Below are 26,471 nucleotides of genomic sequence, written 5' to 3' on the forward strand. Positions count from 1 at the left end.
TAATACATCTAGCTGATGAATTACAAAAGATGCCTAAGAACTAAAATGAGCTTTTGGATTTCTAAAAAAAGATTTAAGAACACTTATTCTATTAGCAGGTTATTTCTTTAGTTAGTTAGGATTTTATTTATTTATTTGACAGAGAGAGGGAACACAAGCAGGGGGAGTGGGCAAGGGAGAAGCAGGCTACCTGTTGAGCAGTAAGCCAGAAGCAGGGCTCAATCCCAGGACCCTGGGATCATGACCTGAGCCAGAGGCATGACCTTAGCCACTGAGCCACCCAGACACCCCAGCAGGTAATTTAGATGTAGTAATATAAAATGAAAAAAGAAAACAGAATTTTGGAAAAGCAATGTAACAACTCTATGCTTATATTTATATTTATAACTAAAATGTTTATAATTAATAAAAATTTTAATTAATAATTTTATAATTAATATTTTCTCTGACTTGGATATTCCTGGAAGAGCTGGAGGGAGGCAGAGTCCACGAGGGGGAGAGGTGTCATTATTTTGCATTGTATGCCCAACAGCTAAAATTGAGGAGGTGTTTGGGAAGCTGCAACAAAAATCACTGTTAATGGTTCAGGATCAGTCTTGGTCTTGGGAACCAACTACTGATTTCAGTCTTGGGTCTGATGTTCATTTTTATGAAAAATTTCTGGATGCCAAAATACAGAAAATATTTGTTAATTCTAAGTGCTACTAAAAGGAGGAAGTCTACAAAAACACTGTTAAAAAGAAAACTACAGGCCCAAAATGGCATCACTTGGGGAAGGCAAAGACCCAACCAGGGTTTTAACCCCTAACCTAACTGCAGTTTCAACCTCCCACAGAAATGTAAGTCTTAACATGTCCATCAGGAATTTTTTGATAAGCACCAGTGCGGTAATCTCTCACATGAATCCTCTCCATCTCCCAAAGAAAGATGAGGAAATCCAGCTAATAATACCTCTTGCCCTTCTACCTAAGGGAAGGTGATCTTGCTTGGAACAATCCTTTCTTTTCTTTCACTAATAACTTTCTTGCCCCACTTCCTTCCTATAAAAAAACTTCCAGTTTGTGCAGACCCTTGGAGCTCCCCTCTACTTGCTAGATAAGAAGTTGCCCAATTCATAAATCACTTAATAAAGCCAATTAGATCTTCAAATTTACTCAGTTCAATTTTGTTCTTTGACAATCTCAAACAAGGATACACTTAAATTCCTAAACAGCACTGTAATTTCTGTTCTCCAACACTGGGTACCTTCTAAGCTTCTGTTTATGATATTCTCTATTTGAGATGTTCTTCACCCCCTCAACTGGCTAAAATAGTTCTTGCTTTAACCACCACTTGGTTCTCCCTTACCATGGCTTCCCAGAACCTTTCTTTAAAAGTATAAGAGAGGGAAACAAAATAGTACACTAGAAAAAATAAATGCAGAGGAAGGGAGTAATGGAGGAACTGAAGAACAAAAGGGATACATTTTTTTAAGTTAAGATTTTATTTACTCATTTGACAGACAGAGATCACAAGCAGGCAGAGAGAGAGGGGGAAGCAGGCTAACCGCTGAGCAGAAAGCCCGATGAGGCGCAGGATCCCAGAACTCTGGGATCATAACCCAAGCGGAAGGCAGAGGCTTTAACCCACTGAGCCATATATATATATACATATATATGTATATATATGTATATATATTAAAAAGTATATATATTTTTATTAAAAAGCCCTTCCCTATAGTTACTTTAAATGTAAACAGCTTAATTCCTCAATTAAAAAGCAGAGATTGGGGGTGCCTGGGTGGCTTAGTCAGTTAAGTGCCTGCCTTAGGCTCAGGTCATGATCCCAGGGTCCCGGGATCGAGCCCCACATCGGACTCCCTGCTCAGCAGAGAGCCTGCTTCTCCCTCTCCCTTTGCTGCTCTCCCTGCTTGTGTATGCACTCTCCCTCTCGCTGTCTGTCAAATAAATAAAATCTTAAAAAAAAAAAAAGCAGAGATTGGTAGAAAGGATTTTAAAAGATGACTGAACTACATACTGTCTACAAGGCACTCATTCTGGATACAGAGAATCAGAGGCTAAAAGCAAAAAAATGAACAAAGACATTCCTTACAAACAGTAACCAAGAGAGAGCTAAAGTGGTTATATTTATATCAAACAAAATAAGGCTTAATTTTTTCAGAAAGAGTGAAAGCAAGAGAGCACAAGTAGGGGGCAGAGGAGGAGGGGTAAAAAGAAAGGGAGAGAGAGAATCCCAAGCAGACTCCAGGCTGAGCACAAAGCCCCACTCAGGGCTCCATCTCCTAACCCAGGGATCATGACCTGAACCAAAACCAAGAGTTGGATGTTTAACTGACTGAGTCACAAAGGGACCCCAGACAAAATAGACTAAGTCAAAAATAGTCACAAGAGACAAAAGATATTATACACCGATAAAAGGTAAATCCAGCATGAAAATATATCAAATATAAACATGTGCACCTAACAACAGACCCTCAAAATATATAAAGCAAAAACTCATAGAACTGATGGGAGAAACATTCTATAGTAATAGCTGGATACTTCAATATCCCACTTTCAGTAGAAAAACCAGGCAGGTAATTAGTTAAGGAAATAGAAGACATAAGCAACACTATAAACCAACCAGACCTAACACATAAACACAGAACATGCCACTCAACAGCACAACAGGGGATTCTGGGATATTCTTCTGAAGTTCACATGAACACTTCCTTTTTTTTTTTTTTTTAAATGATTTTACTTATTTATTTGACAGAAAGAACACAAGCTGGGGGAGTGCCACGCAGAGGGAGAAGGAGAGAGAGAAGTAGGCTCCTTGTTGAGCAGAGTGCTGGATGTGGGGCTCAATCCCAGAACTCTGGAAATCAAGACCTGAGCTGAAGGCAGACAGTTAACCGAATGAACCACCCAGGTGCCCCGCATATGAACACTTTCAAGATAAACCATAGGTTAGGCTACATACAAAAGTAAGTCTCAATAAATTTAAGAGACTGAAATCATACAAAGTATATTCTCTGGACACAATAGAATAAAATTAAACTCAGTAACAGAAAGAAAACTAGAAAACTATAGATAAATGGAAATTAACAAGCTCTTAAAACAGACTCAAACAACTAAGTTATTGCAAACATCTACAGGAAAAAATAGTTTTCAAGTCAGCAATCTAACTAAGGAACTAGAAAAAGAAGAGCAAACTAGTAAAAGAAAGTAAATAATAAAGATTAGAGTCCAGATAAATTAAATAGAGAATATAAAGACAACAGAGAGAATCAAGGAAACCAAAAGTTGGTAGTTGAAAAGATAAAATGACAAACTTTTAGCTAGACTAACTAAGAAAATACAGAGAAGACTCAAACTACTAAAATTAGAAATGAACATGGGACATTACCACTGAATTTAAAGAAATAAAAAGGATCATAAAAGAATACTATGAACAGGGCGCCTGGGTAGCTCAGTGGGTTAAGCTTCTGCCTTTGGCTCGGGTCATGATCTCAGGGTCCTGGGATTGAGTCCCGCAGCGGGCTCTCTGCTCAGCAGGGAGCCTGCTTCCTTCTCTCTCTCTCTGCCTGCCTTTCTGCCTACTTGTGATCTCTGTCAAATAAATGAATAAAATCTTAGAAAAAAAAAAAGGATACTATGAACAAATGAATGCCAACAAATTAGATAACCTAGATGAGATGCACAAATTCCTAAAAGACATGATCTACTGATCTATAACAAGAGACTGAATGAGTAATCAAAAACCTCCCAAAGAATTAACACCAATCCTTTTCAGACTCTGGCACAAAAACTGAAGGAATACTTCCTAACTAATTTTAAGATATAAACATTACCTTGATACCAAAGCCAGACAAAGATACAAGAAAACTATCGATGAATGTCCCTTTAAACAGATGCAAAAATATTCAACAAAATACTAGTAAATGTAATCCAGCAGCATAGTGAAAAGACTATATTCTTTGAGCAAGTAGTATTTATTCCAAGACTGCAAAGGTAAACAAAGTTCAACACATGAAAATAAATCAATGTAATACATCCTATTAATACAATGAAGGGAAGAAAACATGATCATCTCAGTTAATGTAAAAAAGGCATGACAAAATCCAACACCCTTTCATAATAATAAAAAAAAAAAAGCTCAGCAAAGTTGGGAAAATAAAGCTTTCTCACTAAGATCAAGAACAAGATTATTTAAACACTGTACCAGAAATTCCAGTCAGAGCAGTGAGGCAAAGCAAAATACATAAAAGGCACCCAAATTGGAAAGAAAGAAATAAAACTACGTACACAGAAAATCTTAAAGACTCTACAAGAAAAATCATTAGAGCTAATAAAATTCAGTAAAGTTGTGGAATATAAGATCAACACATAAAAATCAGCTATATTTTACACATTAGCAAAGAACAATCTGAAGAGGAAAGTAAGAAAACAATGTCACTTTCAACAGCATCAAAAAGAAAAAAACACTTAGGAATAAATTTAACCAAGTAACTCTAAGACATGTACACTGCAAGGGACAAATGACTGGTGAAAGAAATTATTAAGACCTAAATCAATGTAAAGACATCGCGTGTTCATAGGCTGGAAGACTTAAAACTGTGGTGATAAAATGTACTAGAAATATATAGTGTCAATGGTTGTACAACATTGTTAATGTATTAAATTTCACTTATTTGTATGATTAAAAATGTTAAATTTTATGTTATGCATATTTTACCACAATTATTTTTAAAAGACTCAGAACTGATACAAATATTAGAATTAGCATAAAAGAACAATAAGATAGTCATTATAACCACATTCCGCATGTTAAAAACTTAAAGACATGGAAGATTTTTTAAAAATGGAAATATTAGACATGAAAAGTAGAAGGACTTCATCACAAGCAGACCTACATTTTTTAAATGTTAAAGGAAATTCTTTAGCCAAAAGGAAAATCCACATATACAAATACGGATCTGCATAAAGGAATGCAGAACACCAGAAGTGATCATTTCAAGGGTAAATATTCAAGATTTTGTTTTAGTATTTAAACCTCTTTAAAAGATAACTGACTGTTTAAAAAAATAACAATGTAATGAGGTTTTATATCATGTATAAGTAAAATGGATCACAACAATGGCATAAAGGCTAAGAAAAGAGTATGGAAGTATATACACTTTTGTACGGTTCATAATACTATACATAAAATTACATTATCTTTGAAAGTAGTGAAATGAGGGGCACCTGAGTGGCTCAGTGGGTTAAGCCTCTGCCTTCAGCTCAGGTCATGATCCCAGGATCCTGGGATCGAGCCCCACATCAGGCTCTCTTCTCAGCAGGGAGCCTGCTTCCCTCTTTCTCTCTGCCTGCCTACTTGTGATCTCTCAAATAAATAAATAAAATCTAAAAAAAAAAAAAAAGTGAAATGAAAGATAGATACTATAGACATTTATATACTGTAAATCTAAGCAACCACTAAAATAACCAAACACGCAGTTACAGCTAATAAGGCAACTGATGTGATAAAACAGAATCATAGAAAATACTCAACTAAGCCAAAAGAAGACAGAAAAAAGAAGGAACAAAGCACAGGACAAATGCAAGTAACAAGATGACAGATTCACAAAACACAACATCAACAATCACATCAGACACACAGGCATACCTCCTATTGTGCTTCACTTTATTGCACTTGCCAGATACTGTTTTTTACAAACTGAATGTTTATGGCAACACTGTTGAGCAAGTCCATCAGTGCCATTTTCCCAACAGCATTAGCTCACTTCATGTGTCCCTATAACATTTTGGTAATTCTCACAGTATTTCAAGCTTTTTTATTATTACTCCATGTTATGGTGATCTGTGAAGAATGATTACAACACTGAAAGCTCAGATGAGATGGTTACCAACTTTAGGAATCAAGTATTTTTAAATTAAGTTATGTTCAGTGTTCTCTTAGACATAATACTATTGCACACTTAATAGAGTATATATGATAGTATAAACATAACTTTTGTACACACTGGGAAAGCAAAAAATTCATGTGACATACTTTATTGCCATATTCACTTCACTGCAGCAGTCTGGTACTAAACTCACACTATTTCCAAAGTATGCCTGTATATGATCTACAGAATCTACTTAAAAGACAAGATATTAAAAAACAAACAAACAAAAAAACAAGATACTATCAAATTGGATTAAAAAACGTGATCCAACTAGAAGCTGCCCATAAGAAACACTTTAAACATGAAGACACGGGGCACCTGGGTCGCTCAGTCAGTTAAGCATCCAACTCTTGATTTCAGCTCAGGTCATGATCTCTCATGGCATTGAGCCCTATATCGGGCTCTGCCCTTGGCAAGGAGTTTGCTTGAGGCTCCTCCCTCCCCCACTTCCCCCTACTTGCGCTTTCTCTCTCTCAAACAACTAAATCTAAATAAATAAATGAATAAATAAAGAAGATGACACAAGTAGGTTAAAAATAAAAAGATGGAAAAAGATATATGAAAAAATACTGGAGTAGCTATATTAATATAAGACAAAGGAGATTCTTAGAGCAAAGACTGTAACTAGGAATAAAGACAGTCATCTCATAATGATGAACAAGTCATTTTATCAGTAAGACCTAACAATACTCAATGTTTATACCCCTAATAACAGAGCTTCAAAATACATTAAGCAAAAACTGAAGGAAGTGCATAGGGAAACAGACAAATTCACAATTGCTGTAAGAATTTCCAATACTTCTCTTTCAAAAATTAGTGTAACAAATAGGTTTAAAAAAAAAAAAAAAGGAAAGGAAAAGAAAAGAAAAATAGGGAGGATAGTAAATTTGAACAACACTATCAACCAACTTGATCTGGCTGACATTTCTAAAACACTCTACCTGAGCGCAGAATACACATGCCTCTCAAGAGTACACAGAAGTGGGGCACCTAAGTGGCTCAGTGGGTTAAGCCTCTGCCTTTGGCTCAGGTCATGATCTCAGGGTCCTAGGATAGAGGCCCGAGTCTGGCTCTCTGCTCAGCGGGGAGCCTGCTTCCCCTCTCTGCCTGCCTCTCTGCCTACTTGTGATCTCTGTCAAATAAATAAACTCTTCAAAAAAAACAAAAAAAAATTACACAGAACTTGGGATGCCTGGGTGGCTCGGTCAGTTAAGCATCTGCCTTTACCTTAGATCATGATCCCTGGGTCCTGGGATCGAGCCCCGCATCGGGCTCCTTGCTTAGCAAGGAGCCTGCTTCTCCCTCTGCCTCTGCCTGCTTGTATTCTCTCTCTGTGTGTCAAATAAATAAATAAAATATTTAAAAAAAAAAAAAAAAGTACACAGAACACCTATGAAGAGAGACCATATTCTGGGAAACAAAACAAGGCTAAACAAATCCAAAATGATTTAAGTTAGACAAAGTATGTTCTCTGCCCATAGTGTGATTAAGACAGAAACCAGTAACAGACAGATCGTAGAAAAATCCTCAAATATCTAGAAATTAAAGAAAACACTTCTACATAATTCGTGGGCTTAAAAAGGGGGGAAGGCAAATCAGAAGGTGTTAATAACTAAATGAAAAGCACAATACATCAGAATTTATGAGATTCTCCTAAAGAAGTACTTAAGGCGAAATTTATAGTAGTAATTGCTTATATTTGGAAAAGGTCTCAAATTAATTATCCTAAGTTTCTACCTTTTAGAAACCAGAAAAAGAATAAACTAAACCCAAAGTAAGCCAAATAAAGGAAATAGTAAAGACCAAAGCTGAAATTTAAAAAAAACAGAAAATGGAAAGAACAGAGAAAATTCAGTGGACCCAAAAGCTGGTTCATTGAGAAGAGCAATAAAATTATTAAACATCTAGCCAGACGAAGAAGGGAAAAGAGGAAGACACAACCAATATCAGGAATGAAAGAAATGACAGCATTATAAAATCTATAGCCATTAGAAGAATAATAGGAAAACATAATAACTTTAGGCCAATAAGTTTGACAAGTCAGATTTGCAAACCACTTCTATGACAAATGACTCAGATCTAGAACAGATAAAGAGCTCTCAAAATCCAATAGTAAAACAAAAAATGCAATTAAAAAAATGAGAAGAGAAGCGCCTGAGTGGCTCAGTCAGTTGAATGTCTGCCTTCGGCTCAGGTCATGATCCCAGAGTCCTGGAATCCAGCCCAGTGACAGGCTCCCTGCTCAGGAGGGGAGTCAGCTTCTCCCCCTCCCTCTGTCCCTGCTCAGGGGCTCTCTTGGTCTCTCTTTCTCACTCACTCTCTCAAATAAATAAAATCTTAAAAAATAATAAAAATTTTTAAATGAGAAGAAATGAGACACTTCACCAAAGAGAATACAGAAGGCAAAAATAATAAGCTCACCATCATTAGCCATCAAGGAAATGCAAATTAAAACCATAAAGAGAGGGGGGGCCCCTGGGTGGCTCAGTCGGTTAAGTGGCTGCCTTCAATTCAGATCATGATCCCAGAGTTCCAGGATTGAGCCCCACATTGGACTTTCTGCTCGGAAGGGAATCGGTTTCTTCCTCTGCCTCTCGCCCCACTTGTGCTCTCTCTCAAATAAATGAAAAATCTTAAAAAAGGGGTGCCTCGGTGGCTCAGTGGGTTAAACCTCTGCCTTCGGCTCAGGTTGTGATCTCAGGGTCCTGGGATCGAGTCCTGCATCAGGCTCTCTGCTCAGCGGGGAATCTGCTTCCCTACTCTCTCTCTACCTGCCTCTCTGCCTGCTTGTGGTCTCTCTCTTTCAAATAAATAAATAAAATCTTTGAAAAAAAAATCTTAAAAAAAAAAAACCACACATAAAAAGATATTTCTACACACCTATGAGAACACCTAAAGTAAAAAACAGTGACAATATCAAATGCCAAGGAAGACAGAGAAACTAGGCCTCTCATACAATGATGATGGGAATCTAAAATGTTATACCACTCTGGAAAATGGTTTGGCAGCCTCTTAAAATATACTTTCTTAAATACATTTACCATAATATCCAGCAATTCACACTCCTAGACATTTTTCCCAGAGAAATGAAATCTCATGTCTTGCACACAAATGTTGATAACAGCTGTTATTTGTAATAGTCAAAACTGGAAGCTGCCCAAATCTCCAACAATGAGTGAAGATATAAAAAACTCTGGTACACAGAGACCTGTACCTTTGAAACCAATAATACATTATATGTTAACAAAAAACAAAACAAAATCAAACTCTGGTACACCCATACCATGGGATATTGTCCAGCAATAAAAAGCAATTATTGATACATGCAACAACTTGGATGAATTCCAAAGGAATTGCACTAAGTAAAAAAAAAAAAAAAAAAAAGTCTGTCTCAAAGGCTACATATGTTTTTATTCCATTTATTTATCCTCTGGAAATGACAAAGCTCAAAAATGGCATAAAGATTAGTGGTTGCCAGAGGTTAGGGAACTGAATGGGACTAGAGGATGGATGGATGGGTATAGCACAAGGATCTTTTTGGTGAGAGAACAGTTCTGTATCTCAGTTGTGATGTTGATTACACTAATCTACACATCTGATAAAACCTAAAAGAATTATATACACACACAAATGAGCACATGTAAAACTGGCGAAACCTGAACAAGATCTGTGGGTTGTACCAATGCCAATTTCCTGGTTTTGATACTGTACTATAGTTACCTAAGAAACTGGAAGAAGGGTATGTGGGACCTTTCCATACTAACTTTGGAACTTCCTATGACTCTGTAATGACTTCAAAATAAAAAAAATTTTTACAATACAATCTTGACCTATACACACACACACGTGTGTGTGTGTGTGTGTGTGTGTGTGTATGTGTCTGGGTGGCATAAAAGTGTACTCAGGCAAACCAAAGTCTTAATGAGATCTCAGACTTCTAATCTCCTAACTGCTAATCTCCTAATTGCTCTACAGAAGCAATTACTTCTTTTCTTGTGTATCCTTCCTGAGAGGCTTATGAATATAGAAGCATAAATGTGTCTAATAATGTGTGCATTTGTATTTGCATATACATCCACATATACACAATTGACTTTTTTTCACAACTTACTTTTTTACGGTAATGTCAGCTTACAATAAATACTGTCCTGCAACTTTTTTTTTTTCACTCAATAGTAAGTTAGAGATAAACTCATGCAGAAGTACTCCTTTACTCTTTCTTTTATAGCTGTGTGACATCCCACTATATGGCTGTACAATAATTTATTTAACCTGTATTAAGAATTACTTAGGACTTCAGGCACTTAATAAACAAAGATAAGTTCTTTAAAATCACTGAGTCAGAAAACAAATAAACATAAAAATAAAATAAAATTACTGAGTCAGAATGTATGAACACTTAAAATTTTAATAAGTCCTCCAAAGAAACTGCACTAATTTACATTCCTGCCTAGATGTTAGTGATTCTATAAACCCTTGTCTTTGTTGTATATTGTCAAACTTTTAAAATCTTTATCAATCTAGCAGTGAAAAATGCTGTTGTTTAAATTTATTACCAGCATAATAATGTGTTATTACTAACATTTAGTACTATATAACACCTTAAGGTGCTGAGAGTAAGTGATATACCCAAGAAAATTTTGCTATGGGAAATTATAACCAATGAAGAAATAAAGGAAGATTGGCGGCACCTGGCTGGTTCAGTCAGAGGATCGTGTTAATCTTGATCTCGGGGTTGGAGGTTCAAGCCCCACGCTGAGTGTAGAGATTACTTAAAAATAAATCTTTAAAAAAAAAAAAAAAGGAGTTGGAAAAGTCCTTAGAAAATAAGAATAGCTTGATGAAATGCTATTCAGTACATACTTTAACACCATAATGAGAAAATGTCCACTCCTTTTTTATTTCAATTGTTAAAATCATCTTCATTATGTACCAATATTTCCCTTCCTCTAATTTTCATTCATTGTTCCTAGTTCTGGCCTCTGGGGATACAAAAGATATGTTTTAGTCCCTTTTCCATGTCTCATTCCTTCATGCTTTTCACAGAACCACAGATCTGAGTCAGGAAGAATATTAAAGATCATTCAATTACCCAATTAGAAAAGTATTATCATATACCCGACTAAAGTCTTCTTTTTTCCAGGCTGAAAATCTCAAATATTTCAATTATTTTGCAAATATTTGTCTCAAGACACTGCTTCATTCCCATTACTTTCCTCTAAATACACTACCAACATCCTCCTCAAAAAGCAGCAAACAGAACTGAGAACAGTCAGCTAAATGCAGAATAGAAAAGGATAATCAACTATGTTTTAAACAACCTGCTTCAAAATATTATTTAAGTGAGTAAGAGCCTTTGGGGCAGTTATAATAAACCTATGACTTATCAACTTCAGACAAATAAGGAGACCCAGCCAGGCACATACCTACTTAACAACAACAACAACAACAAACTACCTGTTAGCCCTCCAAATCTCCAACACTGTAATTGTGCAGATTAAAGAGAAAAAAAAAAAAATCAATTACAGGGCTTTGCTTGTCCCTAGCAAATACATATGTGTCAAATATAAACTTATTACAACAAATATTTTCTTAGACATCGTCTGTCTTTCCAATTATTAAAAATAAAGGGGGAGGACAGAGGGAAGAGCTTGATTCTGCCACAAAACATACTAGCACTCCCTCACAGTTTGTAACGGATAAACATTTTAATGGAACATGGGGGAAGACAGCACCTTGAGGGACACCACTAAGAATGAACTGCAGTTTAATTTTAACATCAGCCCATTAATCAATCACATATCCACCTACCTATGCAATTATTCACACTACATTTCTCTAAGTTGTCTATAAAGATATCATAAAAGGCTGTCAAATGCTATCTGTATAACCTTGGGGGTCCCTTCCCTCATTTGTAAAACAGCACTAAATGAGACAATCTATGTAAAAGCATTTAACCCAGTGCCCAGCACAAAATTAAAAATCCAATAAATGTAGCTGTAATTCTAGATATAATACAGCCAGAATATCTCCTGTTGTACCTACCAGGTTACCGACCCTGTAAGAAAAGAAATGAGGCCAGTACGATGTTACTTGCTCTCTGGGAACCCATGCTAGCTCCTAGTGATCATCGCCTTCTTTTTTAAGTACCGACAACAAACATGTTAAAAAGTCTGAGCATTTGTGAAGCACCTGGGTGACTCAGCAGGTTAAGTCTCTGCCTTTGGCTCAGGTCATGATCTCAGGGTACTGGGACTGAGCCCCACACTGGGCTCTCTGCTTGGCAGGGAGCCTGCTTCCCTTCCTCTCTCTCTGCCTGTCTCTCTGCCTACTTGTGATCTCTGTCTGCCAAATAAATAAATAAAATCTTAAAAAAAAAAAAAAAAAAGTCTGAGCATTTGTTCAGGAAGGACACCTAGCTCATCAGGTTTTTTTTCTGCAGTCTTTACTTGTTTTCCAACATTGTCTATACTTCAGTAGCTAAAACACTTTTTTACATACAGTACATAAGTTTTTCAAAATTAAATGTTTTTTTAAAAATTAGGATGATCTCGGGGCACATGGGTGGCTCAGTGGGTTAAAGCCTCTGCCTTCAGCTCAGGTCGTGATCCCAGGGTCCTGGGATGGAGCCCCGCATCAGGATCTCTGCTCAGCAGGCAGCCTGCTTCCTCCTCTCTCTCTGCCTACTTGTGATTTCTGTCAAATAAATAAATAAATAATCTTTAAAAAAAATTAAGATGATCTCTCTCACCTCTGATAAATTAATTCCTAAAATACCTCAAATATTACCAACCACTATTAGGTACAAATTCTTTAGCGGCCTTTACAGCCTGATAATTAATCTGGAATAGAAGGTATGAATTCCAGAAAATAGGAATGTTCATAATACCCCTACTTATGTGGGTCACACAGAGAGTTAGTATTCAGTAAACAATAGTCATCCCCAAATTTTATTTTTGGAAACAAGACCCTTAAAAAAAAATCTACCTGCAAAGCAAGTATCCTTATGCCTAAAGCATTAAAACTCTCTAAAATCCAATTAAAAGCTCTCTTATTGCTCAAATCACTTACTTAGGAGTAACATTCAAGTCAAGTTCAAAATCTTTGATGTATGAGACCAATTACTATTAAATAGTACCATTAGCATGGAAATCATTTAAAAAATATGTTTATATCATGGATGACTGGTTTCTGAAATAGGTAAATAAGAGTTTAGGAAAACAATTAAATTTTATTTTATTTTATTCAAACTTTCAATGTTAAACAACAAAGTCATGAAAGTTCTGCTAAAAATGTCAAGCAGAAAAATCCTAAAATACCTAAGAATAAAGTGTCGTGGGGCGCCTGGGTGGCTCAGTGGGTTAAAGCCTCTGCCTTCGGCTCGAGTCATGATCCCAGGGTCCTGGGATGGAGCCCTGCATCCGGCTCTCTGCTCAGCAGGGAGCCTGCTTTCTCTCTCTGCCTGCCTCTCTGCCTACCTGTGATCTCTGTCTGTCAAATAAATAAATAAAATCTTAAAAAAAAAAAAAAGAATAAAGTGTCTTTCCCCTAAATGCCTCCAAATAGGTTTCATACTTTAAAGAGTTTCTTTCAGGCATCAACTGTCTAATTTTAATAAACTTGGCTTTCCTTTTTGGAACAGAACTACAGAACTGGTACTATAAACAGAAGTGCTATTGTCAAAGAATCGATCCAATAATAAAAAGAGCTAAGGCCACTTGTCTTATAGAAAATTACTGCCAAATCCTGCCAGACCCTGCTTTTCTTCTTTCTGGGCTAGTAGCCAGATACTAATCATATTTAGACCCTTTCTAATTTTTAGTACACAATTTAGTACACAATACCACATCTGAACTAGACAGTATTTTAATGAATGTTCCCTGTAATTTATCTAACATTTTGGCATACAAATACACACATACACACATACATGATCTACCATACTCTGGAAAGTATATTTAAGTATATATAAAGTATATATAAGAAAATGATTAACAGTGGTTACTTCTCAGGCAACTGTTTGGGTCCTGGAGTTTTTTTATGTTTTTATAAAAACTATTCAAAAAATTAATTTATCCATTAAAAGAAAACATTAATTCCAGTTAAAATATTTTACCTTACAATATAATGTATAAAGGATTCTCTTAAAGATATATTTAAAACATTTTAACATGTAATTGTTTTAAAAACAGTTTACAATGTTTGACTTCTCTTACAATCAAAAAGACAAATTAAAATAAGATCATTTTTGCTTACCAAATTAGAAAAGCTGAATATTGGCATATAAATTGGCATGATCCTTCTAGAAAGCAGTATGGCAATACCTAATTTTTTTTTTAAGGTCTTACCTTTGACCATTTTTATTCCCATCCTAAGAAAACAGGTATGGAGAATGACTTATGCAAAGATTTTCTCCAATGTTAGCAGCAGAGGAAAAAAATGTTTAATAAATGAGAATGGTTAAATCACTACACATCCGTTTAATAGAACTGTGCTACTATTAAAAGTTAGATTTTGAAACAATTTTAACAAAGTAGAAAAGTCCTCAGGATATAATCCTTGGTGGGGCAACAAACAGTATCCATATGAATAAATAAATATATTCATATATTCATGGGAGGAGGAAGAATGACATAAAATGACAGTAATGCTTATATTTGGGCTGAGCTTATTTTACCTTTCTCCAAGTTTTTAAAAGAGTACCTAGCGGGCGCCTAGGTGGCTCAGTGGGTTAAAGCTTCTGCCTTCGGCTCAGGTCATGATCCTAGGGTCCTGGGATCCAGCCCCACGTTGGGCTCTCTGCTCAGCAGGGAGCCTGCTTCCTCCTCTCTCTATCCACCTGCCTCTCTGCCTACTTGTGATCTCTATCTGTCAAATAAATAAATAAATAAAAATCTTAAAAAAAAAAAAAAAAAGAGTACCTAGAACTTACACAATCAGGGGAAAATACAATATAAATATGTAAAACATAAACACATACCTTTATTCTGGAGTTTATAATATTGTAAAACTGATACTATGTTTAAACAGTTGAAATACTAAAAACCTTCTAATTAATAACATTTAGGGAAACCAATGAAGAGTAACCCAAGTTACTCATACTATGGATCAAGATCATTCCTACCATACAGTAAGCACTACCATACAATACAATAAGCACTACCAGCTAGCTCATTTTTAAATCAAAATAATAAAAAAGGAAAATTTCAGACTATTATATTGGTACAAAAATGGACAAAAATTTAATCCCATTGAAGAGGGTTAATAATGTAATTATGAGATAAATTATAATATAAAATTATAATAATATTTAATAGGATAAACACTATCCCTGCAAGAAGGAACTGCTGAAACTAACATAGAACATCTAGTTCATAAATATAACCAAACTTTTCCTGGGTGGCTCAGTGGGTTAAGCCGCTGCCTTCGGCTCAGGTCATGATCTCAGAGTCCTGAGATCAAGTCCCACATCGAGCTCCCTGCTCAGCGGGGAGCCTGCTTACCTCTCTCTCTCTCTGCCTGCCTCTCCATCTACTTGTGATTTCTCTCTGTCAAATAAATAAATAAAATCTTTAAAAAAAAAAAAAAACTTTTCCTTTAAATACATTGAATCTGCCCCTGGGGAATAAAAATAGTTACTGATGAATAGGTAAAATTATCATTTCTCAGACATTAATCTGTATGTTTCAAATGTAGACGAAGCCTACCCTTAAAGGTTATTACTACCACCACTGCCCACTTAAATCACAAGTTCACTATTACTCTCAGCACACTTCAGTGGGTTGCCAATGCCTTAAGCCCAAATTCCTTCGGTTGGTTTTAAGACTCATGGATGGTCCTTGCTTTCACTCCCCACTCCTTCCTTCTCACTTGCTTTCTACATCTGAACCCAGTAGTTTACAAGAAAGTGTGATCCTTGAACCAGCAACATTCCCATCACCAAAGCATGTCAGAACTCCAAATTCACAAGCCCCACTCCTATTAGGAGATTCATATGCACATTACAGCTTGAAAACCACTGCTCCGGCCTTCCTAAATTGCCTGCAGATCCCCAAATCTGCCCTGCTCTCTCCTACAAATGTAGTTGGCTACCTACCTTCTTTTACCTCATTCCCTCTGAGGTGTCCTATCCACCTTGTTTCCTACTCATCTTTCAAGTCTTAGCTTAGAAATCACTTCAAAAGAAAACTGTAAACTTTCCCAGAATTAGAAAAATATTACTCAAGATTTCTTCTATTATTGTAGCTCTCATTTGCATGCTTCACCAACTAAAGCCATTTCTAGAATTACTTAAGGCCATCAAAGAAAGGCTTTGCTTAACATACCCCAAAACATCACTAACACATGACAAAAATAAAAAAAAAAAAGACTCATAGCTTTTCCACCTGTTATGAATGCACTGGTATAACTGATTTCAAAAAGAGTATAGAACGTTAGAAAAAATATAATGTACAGTAGTACCAAATGTCAGGAAAAAAAGACTTATTGAAAAATTAAAAACAGCAACCAGTTCTGAAATTCACATCTTGAAATTAATTTGAATTTTCTCTTTCCTGCACATATTTCTCCCATTTTCTAGAGGAGGGAGAGCAAGTAATAAGGAATATGGCTTTAAAAAAAAAAAAAAGGCAATCCCAGAAGAAAGAGAAATGTGTAAAGCCTAGATGAACCCATATTTAACGTCAGACATAAGAAAAAAGTATGGATTTAGAAACAGTTCTCCAGGGGCACCTGGGAGACTCATCAACTGAGTGTGCCTTTGGCTCAGGTTGTTGCCCCAGGGTACTGGGATCAAGCCCTGGAGCTCCACTCCCTGCTCTGCAGGTAGTCTGCTTCTGCCCCTCCCCTGCTTATACTTGTTCTCACTCTCTCAAATAAATAAATAAAATCTTAAAAAAAAAAAAAAAAAGGTTCTCCAATATTTTTAATAAGTTTGAGATAATCTCACAGTACATAATTAGTCACTGATTTATCTTCAACCATTTAATGATCATCTAGCATGTGCTTAAAAACTATGTGGTATTAAGAATTATGTGTATCCCTCTCTCTCTCTCTCTCTATATATATATATATGGAGATGAGGTTAACTTCTAGTTATTTAGCCAAGAAATTAATCTTTTTTTTTAAGATTTTATTTATTTGACCGAGAGATATATGGTGAGAGAGGGAACACAAGCAGGGGGAGTGGGTGAGGGGGAAGCAAGCTTCCCACTGAGCAGGGAGCCCGACTCGGACTTGATCTCAGCATTCTGGGGTTGTTACCTTAGCCAAAGGCAGTTGCTTACAGACTCAACCACCCAGGTGCCCCAGAAATTAATCTTTTTGAAGATTTTATTTATTTTTGAGAGAGAGACACAGAAAAGAAGTGGGGGGGGGGGGGCGGGTACGGGCAGAGGGAGAAGGAGACTCCCTGCTGAGAAAGGAGCCTGATCTAGAACTCAATCCCAGGACCCTGGGATCATGACCTGAGTTGAAGGAAGATGCTTAACTGACTGAGCTACCCAAGTGCCCTAATCTTTTGTTTTGTTTTTAAGATTTATTTACTTATTTATTTATTTAAGAGAGAGAGAGAAACAGAGAACATGAGCAGGGGAAGCGGCAGAGGTAGAGGATAGAGAATTCTCAAGCTGACTCCCCGCTGAGCAAGGAGGCCTACCCAGCTGGTCCCGGGACCCTGAGATCATGACCTGAGCCAAAATCAAGAGTTGGATAGTCAAATGACTGAGCCACCAGGCACCCAAAGAAAGTAATCTTTATGCACACTAACAGACAGGCACAAAGTTGTTCACAGTAGCTTTGTTCCTAAGAGCTAAAAACCAGAAATGGCCCAAATGTATCAACAGAACAGAAAAACATATGTACTCACACAATGGAATACTACACTACAATAAAAAAAGAATGAATTACTGTTAACTTAAAACATGGATGAATCTTACAGACACAATGCTGAGCAGAGGAAACCAGGGTGATTCCATTTGTATGACATTCAGCAAGAATAAAACTAATCTACTGTGATAAAAGTCTAAAGAGTGGTTACTTTGGGAAAATTCTGACTAGGAGAGAACGTGAGGAAGTGTTCTATATCTTGATCTGATTGGTGACTACATGTTTACACATGTAGAAATACACTGAGCTGTTTATAATTTCTGCACTTTACCATGTAGGATATTCTTGAAGTCCCATAAATTTTTTAGAAAATGGAAGAGAAAGTTCCTATTCCTCTATGCCAGTCAGGAAAACAGGAAGAAAGGAAAAAAGGAAGGAGAAAATGTTAAATAGTTTTCAGATTCCTGCTTTAAAGTTGTCTTATGCAACAAAAATTTGAGCACCCAGTTTGTAACAGGTACTGTATGGGTGCTAGGTATACAGGACTAAATAAAATGGTAAAAATCCCTGCCCTCATGGATCTTATAATAGGCATGGAAAGCCAATATAGAGTACATTGGATAGCCGAAAAAACAAAACAAAGAAACAAAACAGGGAAGAGAAATAGGAAGAGTATGTGTAGAAGGGCTGCTAGGATTCTAAACAAGGGGGCCAGTAAAGGCCTCACAGAAGGGGTAATATTTTAATTAAGACTTGAAGGAAGTAAGGGAGGGAGACATGTATGTGTGGAAGAACATGTTCCAGGTCTCCTGAAGCAGAGAGAAGGCCACTGTGACCACAGGGAAGTGTGCAAAACAAAATAAAATAGCAAGGGTTTCAACGTGTTTAATTAAGAGTTTTACTCCAACTCCTTATTTAAAGATTAACTTCGGGGCACCTGGGTGGCTCGGTCTGTTAAATATAGACTCATGATTTGGCCCATGTCAAGATCTCGGTCATGAGATGGAGTCCTGTGTCAGGCTCCAAGCCCAGCATGAAACTGGCTTAAAATTCTCTCTCTCCCTCTGCACCTCTCCCCCACCCTCTCGTGCGTGCGCTCTCTCTCACTCTCTCTCTCTCTCTATTAAAAAAAAAAATTAACTTAAATCGGAATGCCTGGCTGGCTCAGTCATTAGAGCATTTGATTCTTGATCTCGGGGTTGTGAGTTTAAGCCTCACTCTGGGGGTACAGATTACTTAAAAATAAAATCTTAAAAAAAAAAAAAAGATTATTTCTTTTTTCCAATCTTTTCTACGCAGAAACTTCTGTAACCACTAGCTCAGTCCTCCCTTATCTAATCTTTTGAGTTCCTACAGCTGCACCACTACTGGCATCTTTACATACTACCTTGCAATTAAATATGCACTGTCTCCCACTCACAAATAAACCAAGCCTCTTCAGGATAGTGACTAGCTCTTATGCTTTTTTCTATCTCTCTTAGTTGGCTTATGGATAGCACTTAAGTGGTTACTAATAATCTCATCAGGCACAAGATTAGTTAACTGTGGATAGATTTTTAAAAAGAAAAAGAGGAAGGGAAGAAACCAAGATGAGGGAACTATGTGAGTAAAGGCACTGAGGCATCTCCATGTGTCATGATCCAAAGTCTGGATTTTCTCTGAGCCATGTCCTTAAGACTCTGAGATCCTCAACATCACTTTTCTAAAAACCACTCCAGGCTTTTTTTTTTTCCCCTGTTACAGGGAGGAGACAGGACTAGGCACCTGGTATTCCTTTCAAATAATGCTTTTGTAACACCAATGTGTATAACTAACTTAACAAAGAAAATCTTAACCAATTAGCTACATGACCTTGAGCAAGTCATTCAATCTTGCATGGGTGAGTTCCCTCACATGCTAAAATGAAGTTGGATTAAATGATCTCTAACATCCAAACAATCTCAAATTCTCTAGCTTTTTTTTTTTTTAAGATTTTATTTATTTATTTGACAGAGAGAGTTCACAGTAGACAGAGAGGCAGGCAGAGAGAGAGAGAAGCAGGCTCCCTGCTGAGCAGAGATTCTGATCCCAGGATCCTGAGATCCTGACCTGAGCCAAAGGCAGCGGCTTAACCCACTGAGCCACCCAGGCGCCCTTCTCTAGCTTTTTTTGAAAAAACTGAATGAATAAACATTACAACCTAGCTTCTTCAATTTGTAAAATGAATAAAATATCTATTAATAATTTTAATACACTGGGGACACCTGGGTGGCTCAGTCTTTAAGCATCTGCCTTCACCTCAGGTCATGAACCCAGGATCCTGAGTCCTGCATCCGGCTCCCTGCTCAGTGGGAAGCTTGCTTCTCCCTCTCCCACTCCCCCTGCTTGTGTTCCCTCTCTCACTGTGTCTCTCTCTGTGTCAAATAAATAAAATATCAAAAAAATAATAATAATTTTAATACACTGAGTAAGGCTTCATATTCAGAAAGCACTGTAGAGTATTTGGAAAAGCATAGAACCCGGAGTACAACAGACCTGAATCTAGTTATAGCCTGTTGCTTAGTAGATAATGATCCTGAGCAAGTTAATAAATCTTCAGCCAATAAACAATCTAAAGACACACAAACGTTGGCAACAATCATGTCCCATACAAAAAGCAGCCAAGGTAAAAAATCTACCAATCACTGATATCCAAGATCTGAAATACCCAAATTAGTTTATAACTCTCTTATATTTTAGTTACAGGAATTAGAGGTTGCCTCAAAATCTGCAAGTATAATGGAGCAACCCTTAACTCCTATAGTACCGGGAGTCTTACTTTTTAAATACGAGAATAAGAACTACAGATCTAATATCAGCTTGTGGTCGTAGGTATAAGGGCAAAGTATCTTATTTTATTAAAGAAAGCCCGGGGCGCCTGGGTGGCTCAGAGGGTTAAGCCTCTGCCTTCGGCTCAGGTCAGGATCTCAGGGTCCTGGGATCGAGCCCCACGTTGGGCTCTCTGCTCAGCAGGGAGCATGCTTCCCCTCCTCTCTCTGCCTACTCGTGATCTCTGTCAAATAAATAATTATTTATATGAAGAACACCTAAAAATAAATTATTATATAAAAAATAAATTGTATAATTATTATATAAAATAATTTTTATTTATAAAATATTAATCTTTTAATAAATTTTATAAAATATTATGTTATAAATTAAAAATTTACTCAGTTTTTTAAAAACTAAATATGTACTGTAGGTAAACAAGAAGTATGGATTTTAAGAAAGAAGCTTTGAATAGATTTGCATTTTAGAAAAGTCACCTTGGCAGGAGTGTAAAAGATGGATTAAAGGGGGTCAACCACTACAAACCTGATTCTACAATTCCAAGTTAAATAAGGACATTACATCATCACATAGATACTCAACCAGAAATCGGAAATAAAAATAATAATGCTTTAACAAATAAAGCTAAATTATCAAAAGAAAATCATTTACCTTTGATTGTATATTCTGGAATTAAATATTTCCTATGTATCTTAAAAAGGAAGAGGTTTCTAAAATTACATATCATAAATGAAAATTACATGGAACTAGTTGTATCCTGAGAACCAGCTACTCTTCAGACATCTATCCCTTTTTGTAGATGTAACACTGCTGACATGCAACATCAAAATCAATGCGATAGCATCCTTGGAATTGGAGCTTATACTGATTACTAACAGGGACTTCTCTTTAATTTTGTATATATGGAAACTGAGGCCCTAAGAGTCTAAAAAATTACCCTGGTTATATGTTAGTAGGACAGTGAAGACTGGGATCCATGCCTTATGATTTCCTTTCTAGAAATTGCTTTAGTACATCATGTTTCTAATTCTAGAATTTTGAATGACAATCCAAGAGCCATTCTGGTAGTCCCATTTTCAGTATAACAATAATGAAATATAAAAACTAATACTAAATTATAGTAATAACCATAAAATTATTATGTTTCATATGCCTCAGAAGAAAAACAAATCTAGTAGATGTACCCATACATTTGACAAAAAGAAATCTCTTCCTGAAGTCTGTGCACCAATAAGAACATCTCTACCCCCAACACAGAGACACAAGGTATTTCTGTCTAAGGAGTTGAAAAACTTCCCTTCTCAAACTTGGAAATACTTAAATTTGAAAAAAGAAAGGTCTTGAATTAATTTATCTTTATATACTTAAATATCCAACATCTTTAACATGTTTTAACATTTTACTTAGGTCTCAGTATTCTTATTCTGTTGTGCTCCCCACCCCCTATAATTATCAGATTCTTGAAATACACTTTTTCCTTCACTACACACAGTGAACTAGCAACTCACAAAATGCCTTATAAATACTGTACATTTCAGAGATTTGCATAGTTACCAAAATGTTTTAAATTTTAGACTTCTCTAATTTGCACTTATGTCCACTCACTGAAATAGGTTCAAATAGTAAAGCCTAAAATTAATAGCTCTCTTCCATGCCTGTATAACCTTCTCTTAAAGAATCCCCCAAATACTTGTAAATTCGATGTGTATGTATCCTTACAGACTTTTTAATGCTTATGTAACAAAAGGTGCTACTGCTCAGAGTCAACATATAATTAACATCCAAACTGTACTGATCATAATTCAGTCTTTAATAATTCAGAAGGCAGATCATTACCTTATTTGGTTTCTTGTTATTACAACAGGCATCGATTATATTATTATTCAAGGGTTATTTTTTTAAAAAGTGAGCTGAACCCCAAGTACCTGTTTCTTCATTATCAGTATGTCAATTATTTTATATATTCATTTTATTTTTTTCTCTCAATATAGGTTATATGTGAGCTGGAATCACTGTACCTCCAGTGCTGTGATACCTCCTAATCAAATATTTGTTGACTGCTCAGTATGTTTACTTAGAAATCATATAAGCTGCTTTAAAAAGTTACTGAAATTTGCTTAATTATTCATCTTCCAAAAATAATGAGGAGAACAAAGGTCTGTTTCAGGTTTTCTGGCTGTAGTTCCAACCGAGTATCTGCTCAATTGATCAATTTTGATAGCTATAAAAGTCAATCTGGCAAAGATGAAAACAAAACAAAAAGCTTAGGCTCCTCAATGGGTTAAATATTGCTATGTGGGATCCCTCCCTTTTTTTAAATGACTGCAATACTCAAGGATTAGGTACATTATTCCTAATCTTTTTGATTCTAAAATAAAAAGAAATCTCAATCTTAAAAAACTATTACTAAGAAAAAGACTAAGGCAGGCAAAATTCTTTGCTTTGGCATAATCAAATTTGTCTGTTTACCCAAAATGACAGAATTACTGTTAATATGGGCTCAACCCCCTGTCACATCAGACTTCATTTACAGGCCTCTGTGATGAAGTTGCTATCTAACCTGAAGAACTGTCAAGCAAATGCAGACTTCCCAAGCCATACATTTATTTATTTTTTTAAACCATATACACATACACATAGATCATTTTACTTGAATTTCACCAGAGTCTGGGCTAGTTACCAAGAACTCTGCATTAGAGACAAGATTAACTCAACCTTAACAATAAAACTGTTTTGCAGGATTCTCTAAAAGAGCTGTTAGCCATCCTTAGAGGTCTCAAATGAGGCTTCTGCAGAGTTCTAGCTCTGGGACTTCATATTCCAATACATTATTTGGAGACTCAACTTCAAGTTACCCCTCTGCACGAACGTTTTTCAAAGGACAGAGGGAACCCAGAACACACCTCCCATTCCTACTCACTGCCTACCACTCAGGCACGACTTCAGGACAGATCTAATAATGCAGGATCAGCATAAGCAGACTATCTAGGAAAGAGAAGCCAAAACCACACAGCCTTCCCTTTCTTCAGCGGCTGGCACGCCCAACCTTAGGAGACTCGCCCCCTAGAGAACCTAAGGTGCGGCCACTCTCTCGTTCCCAGAGCAGCGAGACCAGCACGCCCCCACAGGGAGCCCGGGGCAGGGAACAGAAAACTGCAGAACAAACCCACGATTTCTCCAACTAAGAAACAACGCGGATCAGTCCTCCCACTGAGCACCAAATCAATCTCACGGAGAAAGAGACCTGTTCCAGGATGCCGACCAGCCACAGACTGTCTACTGGGCTGGCTCCGGATGGATGCCCCTAGACCCCCCCCCCCCTCCTACCCCGAGCCGACCCAGTAGTGCCTGCTGAGCCGCGCCCTCCATTCGAGATCTCCCGGAGACCCGCTAACTCGCCCTGTCACCCCTTTAAAGACCGGAGACCATGTCAAGTTACCGCCCCCCTCTGGGCAAAGCAGAAACCCCAGGGGAGACGCCGGTCTCCGCCAAACACCCTTCCGCCCCTAGCAGCCCACCAAGGCGGCCCGGCCCCTGCAGGACCCAGACCACATCGCCCTCTCGCCCCGAGACCCGGATAAACAGAGCCCCCTCCCCGGAACCCTAATACGCTGCTTTGTCACCCACGGATGTGAAACGCTCCCGCTCAAAGGACCCCCAAGATCCCAATGATCTGCCCCTTCAGAGACTTAGGAACTGCTAAATTCTCTGCCTCCAAAGAGCCTGCGACAGCGGTATGAGAACCCCTTGTTGTTAAACCCCGCTACGACACCTCGAGGAACCCCAAGACCCTGGCAAATCTCCCTTGACCCCGAAGTGGGACCCTGTGCGCCACCACCCACCCCCCACGCCAAGCTGGAAGAGCCTCAAGAAGCCCCCCATAAACCGCCCCATCGCCTCAGGAGCCCCGGGACCCGCCACATCACCCTTGGGCGCCCGCACTCGGGTCCCACCCCGCCGCCTCATGCCCCCCGCACTCTCGAGCCCCGCTAAGCCTCGCGCCCACCCGGCAGCGCCGAACAGCCCGCGGAGCCGCCCCCGTCGGGAGCCAGCCCACCCCGGTTGCTCAGAGTCCCCGCGCCACGACCGCTTCGCAGCCGAGACGCGCTCCGGGCTTCCTTACCTGGGAGCGCCGGAGGGCGAGCGGACCGAGGAGCCCTGAGGAAAAAGAAGGCGGCGGCAGGGAAGGGGCGGCCCAGGCCTGCGACTGCCGCAGCTCCAACCTCTCCGCGAGGAAGCGCTTGTGTGAGGAGAACCCTCCCGCTTCGCGCGCAGCCGGGAGACCAAGCTACAGCCGTGCCCGCCGCTCTTCCCGCGAGATCCCAGCCACGGCGAGGGGCGGCCGCGGCGGCTCGAGTGACAGCCCGCAGAGCCTGTCGGCGGCGGTGCAGGAGGCGGGACTCGGAGCCCATTGCGACCAGTTGCAGAATAGAAAAGGGATTCGTCCCGCCCACCGCTTCTCCCCTCCCCCGCCCCTCCCAATTAACTAGGGGCAAAAGGAGCAGTGACCTTAAATAGAGGCCGTGGCGAATCGCGGCAAGGTATCTGAGTTGGCGAGGCTGGGTATGTGTCTGTCTGGTCCTGCTCAGCCTCCGTAGATACACCTGGTTCAGGGAAGAACCGGGTCTTCACACTGGTGTAAGCTGAGGCGCCGTTACCCTTGGTTACACGCGGCCCGAAGTACACAGAAGATTCGCACCTCCCTGGCTGAAGGCGCACTCTCCTGGGGTTACCCCGTTGTAAACCTTCCCCCTATCTCTCCTCTCTTCCCTCTCTGCCTCAAACAGGGCACCATTGTTGACATGCCTGTGTTTTCCAAACCCCAAGTCGGGACATCTGGTCTCACAAAGGACCCTTCTGATTCGTGCATTTATTTCTACTTCAAGCCTTCTAGGAGAGTAAAAAGTAAATCTCACTTGAGTCCCAGTATAACAAATTACAAAATTGCATGAAAAGTCGCATCACTGTAGACCCCAGTGTCTGGTACATGCAGGACACTGAACAAAAGTAAAAGAAATGAATAAAGAATGTGATATTTGAATATTTGAAATCTGGACCCACCCTAGAAAATTCGGACTTCCTTAGCCTTTTCTCTGCAATGACAGCCAATCTCTTCACCAGTAAGTCCAATCACTCCATTATTAGCCTATCCTGTAGCCTTCATTCGTCTTCCCTCCTTCCTTCCCTTACCCACAGGAAGAATCGAGCTTTCTCCTCATCAAGGTTAACCCCTACACCTGTGCACTGGATCTCAGCCATTCCCAGATTTTGTTGAATCATCTATCCTTTCTTTCCCCATTATCAATTTTCCTTCTAATCTGGCTCTTTTCTCCTACAAATACAGTCTCCTCCAACCTTTGAACAGAACAAAACCAACCCTACTTCTTCCACCCTGTTAAAGCTACTCTATCTTTTCGACGAGTCCCATTTTCTTGAGAGACACTGAAGTATATTTGCTGTCTCCACTTTCTCATCTCTTATTTTTCCCACTACAATGTTGGTTTCACCCACACATTCTTCTCTCAATGGTCACAAAAGACCTCTTTTCTAATGGGCAAATATTCTATTTTTGGGCATCTTTCCTGCGGAGCTCTCTGCAGCTTTTGACAATGCTGGCTATCTCCTCCTTGGGTCCCTGCCTAACTACATTCTTCTCATTCCCTAGCTACCCCTCTGACTTTGGGGGGTGGTGCGGAAGAGGGGGGTGGTCCCCTTTTTTGGTCCGAAAATGATTATGTATTGATGTTTCCTTAATCTTATAGCCATTCCTTGTCCATTATAAGAAAAAATGGCCACACGTAGTTGCACACTTTGAATGCCAGTAAGTGGCTCAGACAAGAGCCTTTAGAAGAGGCCAGTGGAATGTGACATGTGACTATGAGGCTGGGTCTTAAAACAGTAGTGTGGC

The 26,471-nt window shown here is 38.4% G+C and overlaps 1 protein-coding gene and 1 pseudogene across 3 annotated transcripts in view; one reads left to right on the plus strand and one right to left on the minus strand.

The window, feature by feature from the left end:
- Positions 1-24,170, plus strand: part of LOC309868105 (peptidyl-prolyl cis-trans isomerase A pseudogene) — a 49,063-nt pseudogene extending 24,893 nt beyond the window's left edge. The window contains exon 3 of the transcript in view: positions 23,981-24,170. The product of the transcript in view is annotated as a peptidyl-prolyl cis-trans isomerase A pseudogene (transcript). The remainder of the gene's footprint in view (positions 1-23,980) is intronic.
- GLCE (glucuronic acid epimerase) overlaps positions 1-24,957 on the minus strand; it is a 115,665-nt gene extending 90,708 nt beyond the window's left edge. The window contains exon 1 of one of the 2 annotated variants that reach the window (XM_082736905.1): positions 24,687-24,957. The gene's annotated coding sequence lies outside the window, so the exon portion shown is untranslated. The remainder of the gene's footprint in view (positions 1-24,686) is intronic. The other variant, XM_082736906.1, reaches the window with a different exon arrangement.
- Between the last annotated feature and the right edge of the window lie 1,514 nt (positions 24,958-26,471).

This window comes from Mustela nivalis (assembly GCF_964662115.1).
Source record: "Mustela nivalis genome assembly, chromosome: 6".
Lineage (NCBI taxonomy): Eukaryota > Metazoa > Chordata > Mammalia > Carnivora > Mustelidae > Mustela > Mustela nivalis.